Source organism: Nicotiana tabacum, chromosome 7 (genome assembly GCF_000715075.1).
Source record: "Nicotiana tabacum cultivar K326 chromosome 7, ASM71507v2, whole genome shotgun sequence".
In the NCBI taxonomy this organism is placed as follows: Eukaryota; Viridiplantae; Streptophyta; class Magnoliopsida; order Solanales; family Solanaceae; genus Nicotiana; species Nicotiana tabacum.
The window spans coordinates 85871155-85884583 of record NC_134086.1 but is presented as its reverse complement, the minus strand read 5'-3'; positions in this window follow the sequence as shown (position 1 = coordinate 85884583).

The following is a 13429-nucleotide window of genomic DNA, read 5'->3' as shown; positions in this document are numbered from 1 at the left end:
GCACAATATACATAATGTGCACAAAAAGAAACATCAAGCGACCCCAATCAAGAAACTGGGGCAAGAACTGTATTGGAAATAAGAAAAAGATTCCAAGAGTTGTAATTTTAAACTCATACCAAAGCTATTTTAGCTTTTAATACCTTTTCCATTTCTAACCACATACCAAAAAGACCTTTCGATCAATCTTAGAAAAATGCTGAGTCAAACAAATGAAGATGGTTCATAACACTCTGGTACGAACAAGAAAAGAAAGTAAAAATGAGAGAGTCTTATAGGTGAAAACCCACCCGGGCACCATAAGACGATGGAAGTTGAGAGAAAGTAAAATGAGAGAGTCTTATTGGTGAAAACCTTCGTAGGCACCATAAGGCGAAAAAGAAGTAAGAAATGAACAAATGAGGAAGGTTTACCGGTGAAAACTCTTTGAGATATTGCAAGTCCAACAGGTCTGTGAAATGAAAAATGAAGTTGGATTACGGAAATTTTGGGGAAAACAAAAATGAGACAATTGAAAGGAGATTGATTAAAAGACTGGGTTGATTAATCCAAAATGCATACCCTGATCATTGGCGCCAGTGACTCCAATCAGATAAGTTTATTCCTTTTCCAACAGTCATCCAAATTTGGATTTTTCTTTTCATTCTATAATTGTCGAAATCAGCGTGTTTCGTCACTAATAATCTTACTTTTCTAAAAGCTTTGAGATAAGTTTTATTCCAAACAAATAAGAAGGAATGTCAAGGTATACTACCAAGATTCAAGGTTACATGATGCAAATAAGGCCATGAAAGGCGGAAGATAAAAATAATAAGATATGGGAGGAAGAAAAGTGAAATCAAAAGTGGATCAACAATGTCAGAAGAGACATATGATTACGGTTAAAAGAGTTTGAAGGAAAACATACAGAGGGGAATCCTATAGTCAAGGATCAATTACAAGGACAAAATAGTCTTTTTCAACCATTCCAAGGCAATAAAAAGAGACGAAGAGAAGCCTCACCATCGGCAAGAATACCCCAGTTAACCACCCTGCTTTTAAACTAACGAAGTTTTCTTTGATTTAAAACAGGGGCAAAGACAATATTTGTGTCAGGAAATACCTGGTAAAGAAGAATTGAAGAAGTCAGGCGTCCACCTGGAGAATGAGGATGAGAATTAAAGAAATCAGGCGTCCACCTGGAGAATGAGGATGAGAAAAGAAGAAGTCAGGCGTCCACCTGGAGAATGAGGATGAGAAAAGAAGAAGTCAGGCGTCCACCTGGAGAACGAGGATGAAGAATTAAAGAAAGAAGTCAGGCGTCCACCTGGAGAATGAGGATGAGAATTAAAGAAATCAGGCGTCCAACTGGAGAATGAGGATAAGAATTGAAGAAGTCAGGCGTCCACTTGGAGAATGAGGATGAAGAATTAAAGAAGGAATCAGGCGTCCACCTGGAGAACGAGGATGAGAATTAAAGAAGTCAGCCGTCCACCTGGAGAATGAGGATGAGAAAGGAAGAAGTCAGGCGTCCACCTGGAGAATGAGGATGAAATCAGGCGTCCACCTGGAGAATGAGGATGAGAAAGGAAGGAATCAGGCGTCCACCTGGAGAATGAGGATGAGAAAAGAAGAAGTCAGGCATCCACCTGGAGAATGAGGATGAAGAATTAAAGAAGGAATCAGGCGTCCACCTGGAGAACGAGGATGAGAATTAAAGAAATCAGGCGTCCACCTGGAGAATGAGGATGAAAAAAGAAGAAGTCAGGCGTCCACCTGGAGAATGAGGATGAAAAAAGAAAAAGTCAGGCGTCCACCTGGAGAATGAGGATGAGAACTAAAGAAATCAGGCGTCCACCTGGAGAATGAGGATGAAGAATTAAAGAAGTCAGGCGTCCACCTGGAGAATGAGGATGAGAATTAAAAAAGTCAGGCGTCTACCTGGAGAATGAGGATGAAAAGAGAAGAAATCAGGCGTCCACCTGGAGAACGAGGATGAGAATTAAAGAAATCAGGCGTCCACCTGGAGAATGAGGATGAAAAAAGAAGAAGTCAGGCGTCCACCTGGAGAGTGAAGATGAAAAAAGAAGAAGTCAGGCGTCCACCTGGAGAATGAGGATGAGAACTAAAGAAATCAGGCGTCCACCTGGAGAATGAAGATGAAGAATTAAAGAAGTCAGGCGTCCACCTGGAGAATGAGGATGAGAATTGAAGAAGTCAGGCGTCCACCTGGAGAATGAGGATGAAAAGAGAAGAAATCAGGCGTCCACCTGGAGAACGAGGATGAGAATTAAAGAAGTCAGGCGTCCACCTGGAGAATGAGGATGAGAAAAGAAGAAGTCAGGCGTCCACCTGGAGAATGAGGATGAGAATTGAAGAAGTCAGGCGTCCACCTGGAGAATGAGGATAAGAATTAAAGAAATCAGGCGTCCACCTGGAGAATGAGGATGAGAAAAGAAGAAGTCAGGCGTCCACCTGGAGAATGAGGATGAGAAAAGAAGAAGTCAGGCGTCCACCTGGAGAATGAGGATGAGAATTGAAGAAGTCAGGCATCCACCTGGAGAATGAGGATAAGAATTGAAGAAGTCAGGCGTCCACCTGGAGAATGAGGACAAAGAATTGAAGAAGTGAGGCATCCACCTGGAGAACGAGGATGAAGAATTAAAGAAGGAATCAGGCGTCCACCTGGAGAACGAGGATGAGAATTGAAGAAGTCAGGCGTCCACCTGGAGAATGAGGATGAGAAAATGAGAAGTCAGGCGTCCACCTGGAGAATGAGGATGAGAAAGGAAGAAATCAGGCGTCCACCTGGAGAATGAGGATGAAAAGAAAAGAAGTCAGGCGTCCGCCTGGAGAACGAGGATGAAGAATTAAAGAAAGAAGTCAGGCGTCCACCTGGAGAATGAGGATGAAAGAATTGAAGAAGAAATCAGGCGTCCACCTGGAGAACGATGACAAAGAATTGAAGAAGTCAGGCGTCCACCTGGAGAATGAGGATGAACCCACAGTCAGGCACCCACCTGGAGAACGAGGGAATGCAATTGAAGTGTTGAAATCAAAAGCCCGCTCATATGATAAAGGAGCACATTTAGAGTCAATAAAGCAGAGGAGTCCAACAAAATCCCCAGCAAGAAAACAACAAGAGTCCCAAACAGATAAAGAAAATACGGGACATAATGAAAAAGGAATACGGAATAAGCCAAATGCCCAAGAGTCACCAAGATATCAAGACAACAAGAAACGCAAGGGCATGATCTAGATAAGATTTTTACAATTCATGTACCATAGTCTAGTTTAGCTTTTTGAATTACCTTTGAAGTAAGGTGTAATAAGGAGGTCAGCAAGCAGTAAAAACAGCACGAAGCAGCAGTAACATCACAGTCCCACGGTAGTCCCAGCTACCCAAAACTTCCCGAACTACATTGACCTGATTCCTTTATAGCCAAGGATATGTAGGAAACCTTTGAAGCAGAGGTTCGGTCAAATCTTTCAAAAAATGCTTCCCACGGAGTATTTGAACGGGCAAAAATCGCTCGTATCCGCTCACTTTATCTTTGCACGAAAACTCTTCGAGTTTCCGCACAAAGAGGGGCAGCTATGAGCACGTGATTTTTGCCTTACGAAAAACTACTCCAAAATAAATCAAAAATAAAATAAATTTCTTTTACTGTGCAATTTTTGAATTTTTGCGTGATGTTTGTTAAAAAATTGTCTTATATCCGTAAATGTTTATTTTGTCATAACAAAATGAAAATAAAATAAAAATATATGTTTCATGCATATCTAGGATTTAATTATGCATTTAATAATTGATTCAAAATAAAATCACAAAAAATATGCATTTTTATTTTTATTTTTCGTCATATTAATTGTGTCATTGTGTGATTAATGTTTTATCTACGTGTTAATGGTTATTGAAAGATAATTAGTATTATTGTAATGATGATTTTTTGTTTTTATAATTTTGATTAGGATTTTATTATTAAGAATAAATTTAGGAAAATAAAAAATAGGTTGAAAACATAAAAAATATCGGACCTGGATTAAAATCCAGGCCCAAACCAAGTTACCCCCCCCCCCCACAGCCCAAATCAAACGAGCCCAGGTCCGGTCCAGTCCAAAAGAGTCAAAACGACAGCGTTTGGTCGTAGTTTATCATGGACCATTGGATCAAATCCAACCAACGGATGAGATCTCATCACCCTAACCCACAATCCTTACCCGATCCAACACCCGGTTCAATCCGTCCCCCAAAACTTAAGCCAAACGACGTCGTTTGGTTAAGTGAGTAGATCCTGGCCTTTCATTTTAATTGATCGGACGGTCAATATCAATCCACCATTCCCCTATATAAACCCATAATCCTTACCCCGGCCCCTAACTAAACACCCCCCCTACTTTCCTGTTCATCGTCTTCCCAAACAGACCTCTAACCCTAGCCGCCCCTATTCCCCATCACCTGAAACCCGACGGCATCAACGCCGCCGGTCACCAAAATAACACCCTAGACTCCTCACTACTTCCTCTACACAGATCTGACCTTAGTTTCCTTCGAATCAGACCCCAACTCTTCGAATATTAAATCGAAGGTGGGTCTGAAAACTCAAACCTTTCCAATGGCTTCCAAAATAACACCACATCATCCCCTAGCCTACCTCGTTATGGATCTAGTGTTGGTTTGGTTTGAATCCCCTCAGAACTCTTCGAATCTTCTTTTGAAGATTCGAATGAAACCTAACCCTACTCAGATTCCTCCCAAATTAACACCAAATGACCTTTAGGCTTCCCTCACCCTTGTGCCATCTTTGGTTTCCCTCGAATCTACCCAGAAGTGTTCAGATTTAAAATCCAAGATCTGAAACCCTAAATTTTCCAATCTTGGCATCTTTTTCACTTCAGACGAAATATTGAGGTTTAATCGACCTCAGTCAAAGTATTTTCAGTAGAAAATACTTCGACTAAGGTCTGTTTGATTTCAAACAAAGTCCAAATCCAAGTTGAGTTTGAGTCCGGTTAAAATTGAAAGATTCAGAGGTACTTTTCTATTTCTTTTGTATTCTGCATGTATTTTGTTTGTTTTAATAACCTGTTAATTTTTCATGTTTTTATTTGATTAATTCTGTCATCTTTGTCTCATGCCCATCTATATGATCAAAATATGAAACTGTTTCTGTTGGTTGTGATTATTTACAATGTAAGTAATCGACTCGATTAAGTTCGTCGATTAGTTATATTATGAATTCTCATTTATGATAATGCTGATTGAAACAGTCTGCTTCTATTGTTTTAGACTGATTATGGACAAATGTTGTAAATAGTCAACTGATTAATACTCATCAATTAAATCATGTTTGTTTGCAAATCAGTAAATTCAAATGTATGATGTGTATATATTGTTTTCTGAACAGGGCATTGTCAGTATATTGACAATGCTTCTGTGTGTGTTTGATCTTGGTTCAATGTTTAAGTCCAGTCTAAATTGTTATAATAATTTCAGTGATATGTTGTTATGATGTTAGTTCTGAATTCAGTGTGATTTTACAAATGTTGATTAGATGTAATTGTGTTAGAAGGTTTCATTCTTAGTTAGGATTCAGTCCAAAACTTTAGGATTGGTTGTAGCTGTCTTAAATCAGATTAATAATCAGGTTTGAACAGATTTTAAAAATCTGTATTGTTAGATTTTAAGTTTGACAGCAGTAATAATAGTAATCACAGTAGGATTCAGGGGGCATTTCTGGGATAAAACAGTAAGGGTAATATGATAGCATAATGGGCTGAAAGTGGAAAGTTAGTGGCTATTATTTAAAGTGATAATGGGAAACAAAGGATAATGGGGCTGCTTAAAATGAGGATAGGATCATTTAAAGTATTAAAAAGTAGTTTGTAATGGAACTTTCTGATTTTTAAAGAAGAAAAGGGGTCCAGGCAGCACTTAAAAGATAGGACCAGCCCTGTATAAATAGAGGGGGATTGGGACTGACTTAGGAGAGCCTTTCAGACAGAAAGAAAGGAAAGACAAGAAAAAATCAGATTTTAAGAGGAGAGTTCAGAAGAAAAAAATAGGAAGAGATTGAGAGATTTGAGGATCAGATTTTAAAGCAGATTTTAAGAAAGAATTTAAGAAAAATACACCTAGAGTGAGATAAAAGAAAAAATCAAGCAGAAAAATCAGATTCCTCTTGGAATCTGAAGAGGAAGAAGAAACAGAAAAGAAACCAAAAGAGAGTATTTGCACACACACACACACACACACAGTGAAGCTGAAACAGAAAAATAGAAAAGAAAAGAAAAATCCGAAACCTTGTTGTTCTTTTGGAATCTGTCCGGGTCTGTGTATTGATACTATTTGGTTTTAAAATCTGAAATTCTTTAAGAAGCTTTGCTCTTGTGAATCTGGGTTTCTCGGGTCTTATTATTGCTCAAATCTGTGGAAATACTGATATTCTGCCAGTATTTTATTACTGCTGCAACTGCTGAAAACTTACTTCTTCTACCTTCATTTCCAGGTACTTATCTTCTAAATTCTATGTTGGAAAGAGATTCAGCATGACAAATTAATGAAGCTTGATTTGCAGTTTTATTTTTCCATTTATCTAAGTTTGTTATTATAAATTTCAGTTTTTGTTTCATGTTGTTTCATATAGAAGTATGCTTGACATGTTAATTATCAGTTGATCATTCTCTTTTGAAATTCATATAAGTGTTGTAATAATATTATCTATTCTAGAATTTCATTATAGTTATGATTGAATTGTTAAGATAGGGAACATGGCATGAAGTTGGCTATTAGTTAAATCCTATGACATTGTTAGTCAGGTATAAAGTATTCTGAAATATCAAGAAAATGCATGGTTAGTGTATTTCGATTGTTTGGTTGTGGATTAAGGTTAGATGTTGTTAGTTGAATAAAGGGTAGTATAAAAATGTCAAAAACCATATTGCTAGTTTATTCTAATACCTGATTTAGTTATGGATTGAATGATGTGAGTTGTACGTTCATATATGGCATGATAACAGGTATATATAGAACCATTAATGGATGATGAGTTGATGTATCTCATTATGATGTTAAAATGCTCTGAATGTTTCAGACGTACAACTATGTTGCATGTAAGGCAATATTATTAATCGATTTATAATTCCCTTTCTTATCAATTTGATGCCTATTTACCATCGTAAATAAATTAATCTAATTTCGCCTATTAGATTAAAACAAGTATATGAGAATGATATGAGAGTATAAGCATGAATCGCAACATTTTATATCAAGGGTAAGTAGAAATAGAATTTCCATTAAATAAAAAATAATAATGAAAAATTCTTCAAAAATATCCCTTGCCTCTATAAAACATTTTTTTTTTGTAGTTGCACATGTAATTCATTTTTGGGTATATATATATATATATATATATATATATATATATATATATATATATATATATATATATATATATATATATATATATATATATATATATATATATATATATATATATATATATATATATATATATATATATATATTAAAATTTGAATAGTGTGGATGAATATAATTTATACTCGGAAATTATAGTCAACGGGCAATATTTAATAAATTGTGAATTCTTTTAAGAATTTAAAGGCATCCCCTAAAATGTGAATTTTTCAGGAATTTCATATAAAAATGTGTAGATATAATAAACAATTTTGTGGAAAATCCATTATATTATTACAAAAATTTTGCGCAATTAGGGATGCGTTCGCGTACCCTGTCTATATTTTAAAAGCAAATTCGGATTATGCGTACGCGCAATTTCGAGCGAATATTTAAGAAAAGGATTTTTCCAAGGATGTTAAAATAATTTCATATAACCCGAGATGTGCAGTTCATTGTCTAAATACAAAGGTGATGATGTTCCTGATTTTATTTTAAATTTTGAACATATTTTTTTTAATAAAAACTATAACATGGACAATTTTATTATGTACACGTATGCGTGACACGATCCTCTGTAATTATAAAAGATATATAATACGAATATACGTACGCGTAATTCGTCATAAACAATAAGTAAAAGCGGTAGTAAAATCATGCAATAAAAACGTATTTAGTAAAATCAAGATAATTAAGCCAATAATAAAAACAGTTGAGCGACCGTGCTAGAACCACGGAATTCGGAAATGCCTAACACCTTCTTCCGGATTAACAGAATTCCTTACTCAGGATTTCTGGTTCGCAGAATAAATAACAGAGTCATATTCTCCTCGATTCAGGGATTAAAACCGGTGACTTGGGACACCTTAAATATCCCAGGTGGCGACTCTGAAATAATTAAATAAATCCCGTTTCGACTGTCCTTCAATTGGAGAAAACTCCCCACGCGCCCCGCAGGCACGGTAAAAAGGAGGTGCGACATATACCTTTTATAATTACAGAGAATCGTGCCACGCATACGTGTACACAACAGGTTGATAATATTTTTTTTTATATTTTTATTATATAAAAAAAAATCATACGTTCGAAGTTAGAAATAAAATTAAGAACACCGTCGCCCTTGTATGATTAAACAGTGAACTGCACATCTCGGGTTATATGAAATTATTTTAACATCCTTGGAGAAATCCCTTTTATTAAATATTCGCTCGAAGTTGCGCGAACGCATAATCCGAATTTGCTTTTAAAAATATAATCAGGTTACGCGAACGTATCCCTAATCGCGCAAAATATTTGTAATGGTATTATGGATTTTCCACAAATTGTTTATTATATTTATACATTTTTATGTGAAAATCATAAGAAATTCCCATTTTTGAGATGCCCTTAAATTCTTTGAAAAGAATTCACAATTTATTAAATGTTGATCGCTGATTATATTTTCGCGTATTAATTACATTCCTCCAAGCTATTCAAATTTAAAGATAAGAATAAACATATGATTAACACTATTTTTTAATAAATACAACATATGTATATTAAAAATGTGAATAGCGTATGAAACTAAAAAAAATCAGTTCTTGAAAGGAAATGATATTTTCGAAGAATTCTCATTATTCTTTTTGCAACGAATGCTATTTTTTCACTCTTAAAATTGTTACACGTTATAACTCTAATCTACTTCTATATCGCTTGTTCTTAATCCGATATGCATGATTATTTTAGTTAATTCTGCTTATGATTGAGTTTGGGATATACATAATCGAAACGATTTCTATTCTCAACCTATGCGAACTATTGGAAAACGCTAACTTTCGCATTGTAAAATTCCTAGGCCCTTTGTTATTAAGAAAGAGAACAAATCTACCTGTTGACTTAATAAAATGATATTGCATACAACATTATTCGCCATATTTTGACCTTGTGAACATAGCGGATTTTACTAATGCAACTTTCAACTATTGATTGTAAACATAACCATTGTTATGCCATAATATAACAAAATGCAACCAACATCACCTAGCTTTAAACAACAACTAACTAACTAACAAAATAAACCAATAATGTATTTTTTTCTTGATATTTCCATATTATGTTGTACCTAACTAATAATACCATAAAGTTTAAATAATGGCCATCTTTCTGCCATGTTCCCTATTTTGACAATTAAACTACACTAATGAGATTTCAAAATGGATAACACTTATTACAAAACTTTTATACGAATTTCAAAATAAGACAATTAACTTATAGTCATCGTGTCGAACTCACTACTAATTAATCAATATGAAACAAAGCTGAAATTTAAACTAACAAACTTAAATGAATAGAAAACAGAATTACAATTCGAGCTTCATTTATTTGTCACGTTGAAGCTTTTCATGACAGGAGTTTACAGATATGTACCTGGAAACGAGGGAAGAAGAAATGAATTTCAGCAGTAATGGCAGCAACAAAATAGGCAGAAAATGCCAAATAACGTAGCTGATTTTAAGCACAATCAACGAGTCCCGTGAAACCAGACCAATAGTAACAGAGATTTGAGAAAAAATTTCATACTTAAACTACACAGTATCAATAAACAAACACGGACAGATTCCAGGAAAAATATGTTTCGGGTTTTTCTTTCCTTTTTCTATATCTGTTTCAGATTGTGTGTGTGTGTGTGTGTTCTCATTCTTCTATTTCTTTTTGTTTTCTTCTTTCTTTTCAGATTGTTGTTTCTGATTAGTATGTGTTTCTTTTCTTAATTTCTATCTTTTCCCTCTGTGTATCTCTCTGTGTATATGTATCTCTGTGTGTATTCCCTAATGCCTTAAAAATCAGATCCCTTCTTCTAATGTCTTGTCCCTGTATTTATACAGGTCTGCCCCCCTCTCTTAAGTGCTGCCTGGACCCCCCTTTTGTTATCTAAGGCAGATTTTCCCTTAAAATCTGCCACTGAACTGCTTTTTCTTATTCAAACAGCACTAAGGATACCTTTACTTTATTTTCAGCCCCTCCACTTCCTTTGGTTTCCTATTATCCTATTAGAATAACAGCCACTAACATTCCACTTCCAGCACACTAGCACTAACACTGTTTTTTACTGTTTCATTCCCAGAAATGCCCTGAAATCCTACTGTTATTACTGCCCATTAATACAAAATTAGAATCTATTACAAAACAGATTTTAAAATCTGTCCAGGCTTAATTATCCTTCTGATTTAAACAGCTAGAACCAATCCTAATCAACTTCCTAACACATTTGTATCTACCCAACCCCTGTAAACTTGAATTCAAACCCAACATCACAACAACATTATACTGAATTCAACATAACAAGTTAAACTGAACTTCAACATTGAACTAAGATCAAACAAACATAGGAGCATTGTCAATATACTGACAATGCCCTGAAACTTAATGTTCAGGAAACAACATATACACAATTTTTATTTTGACAGACTTATTGATTTACAAACGAGTATTAATCAACTGACTATCAAATACGAAACAACTGATTACAACAAAATAATCCATCCAAAACAGGTTGTTTCAATCAACATTTTCAGAAACAGGATTTATAACACAACTAATCAACGAACTTAATCGAGTCGATTACACACATTGTAAATAATCATAACCAACAGAAACAATTGTATAATTCTGATCAAATAGACGGGTATGAGATAGAATTATGGAATCAACTAAACAAATATGAAAAATTACACAGGTTATTAAAACAAACAACTATACATACGTAGGAAACAAAAGAAATAGGAGAATACCTCTGAATCTTCAATTTCATACGGACTCAAACTCAACTTGGATTCAGACTTTTGAAATCAAACAGACCTTAGTCGAAGTATTTTCAACTGAAAATACTTCGACTAAGGTCGATTAAACCTCAATCCCTCGCTTGAATTGAAAAAATTCCAAGATTGGAAATAATTTAGGGTTTCAGATTCTAGGATCTTAAATTCGAACACTTCTGGGCAGATTCGAAGGGAACCAAAGATGACACAAGGGTGAGGGAAGCCTAGGGGTCATTTGGTGTTAATTTGGAAGGAATCTGAGTGAGTTCATATTTGATTCGAACCTTCAAAAGAAGATTCAAAGAGTTCTGAGGGGATTCGAACCAAACCAACACTAGATCCATAGCTAGGGTAGTTAGGGGAAGCTACGGTGTGAATTTGGAGACCATCGGAGAGGGTTGAGTTTTCAGACCAACCTTCGATTTAAGATTCGAAGAGTTGGGGTCTGATTCGAAGGAAACTAAGGCCAGATCCGTGAAGAGGAGGTTGTGAGGAGTCTGGGGTGTTAAGGTGGTGACCGGCGGCGTTGTTTCCGCCGGGTTTCAGGCGATGGGATGCTAGGGCAGCTAGGGTTAGGGGTGTGTTTGAAGACGATGATGAACAGGAGAGGAGGGGGTGTTTAGTTAGGGGGCCGGGGTAAGGATTTGGGGTTTATATAGGGGGAAGGTGGATTGATCTTGACCGTTGGATCAAACAGAATAGATGGCCAAGATCAGTTCATTTAGCCAAACGATGTCGTTTGGTTTAATGCTGGGGTCGGGCTGAATCGGGACAGTGGGTCGGGTAAGGGTTACGGGTAAGGGATGTGGGATCTCAACCGTTGGTTGGATTTGATCCAACGGCCCTTGATGAAGGATGACCAAACGCCGTCGTTTGGTTTGTTTGAATTGGACCGGACATGGGGGTGTTGGGATTGGGCTGTGGAGGGTTGAAATTGTTTGGGCCTGATTTTTGTTTAGGACTTTTGGCCCAGATCCGTTTTGCCCATTATTTTTCACTTTTTTTTTAATTTCCAATTTTATTCTTTAATTATTAAAATCCTAATAAAAATTATAAAAACAAAATTACTCTTTAAAAATATTAATTATTTTTTAACAACTATTAACACATAGACAAAACATTAATCACACAATGACATAATTAAATGATAAAAATAAGGTAAATGCATATTTTTGTGATTTTCTTTTAATTATCTTTTGAATGCATAATTAAGTCTTAGATATGCATGTAACATTTTTTTTTATTTTAATTTTGTTTAATTATAACAAAGCAAACATTTACGGACAAAACACAAATAATTAACAAACGCAACACAAATTCTAAAATTGCACACTAAAAGAAATTAATTTTATTTTTGATTTATTTTGGAGTAGTTTTTGTGAGGCAAAAATCACGTGCTCACACCCGTCCCTTAGCCCACATTACAACCATGAAAAAGTCCTAATTGATTTTGGACCGAGCTAGCTTATATTAGTAGAGATTTACATTAAGGGTAAGCTTATGGTACCAATTGCATGCATGTGACCTCTTTTGTGAGAGTGAGTGATTTCCTTGATATATGTGAGTATATGAATTGAATGTGGTGGATTGAACTCAGTTTTTGTTGATATAATTGTGAGGGCATATGGTTCGTGACGGAAAAGCAAGTCTTGACTTCTGTGTAGAGTACTTTGAGGAAGTGTGAATATTGCATGGCACTTGAGAGTCGACTTTGAGGCTAGGATTGTTCACTGCTAGGCGTAATACATGTACATTGTTCTAGGTGTAATGCGTTAAGGGAAATGATTGAGTGAAGGATTCTCTAGAGTGTATAGTTGATTGCTCGAGGACTAGCAATGAATTAAGTGTGGGGTGTTGATAATAGGCGAAATCTAGGTGATTTAGCTATTGTTTATGCTTCCGCTTGATTATATTCCAATGACGTATTATGGTGAACTGATGAAAAATAGGCTCTAATTGTGATATGTATACATTGCAGGATGAGGAGCCTATATGATGCTCTCAAGAGGATATTGGAATGATTTATGAGCAAGAACAACCCCTCGGAGTTGAGTGCGTGCAAGGACGAGACGAAAAAATGGACGAAATCAAGCTCCAGGTGCGCGAAGCCGCGCAGGAGTTCGCGCGTAAGAAAGGCCGAGGCAGAAACGTGCGAAGAAACACGCAAAGTTATGCGTGAGCTCGCGCGTGTCCGGTCCGGAAAAACGTTATTTAGGGCTAAAATTGGAAATCTGGA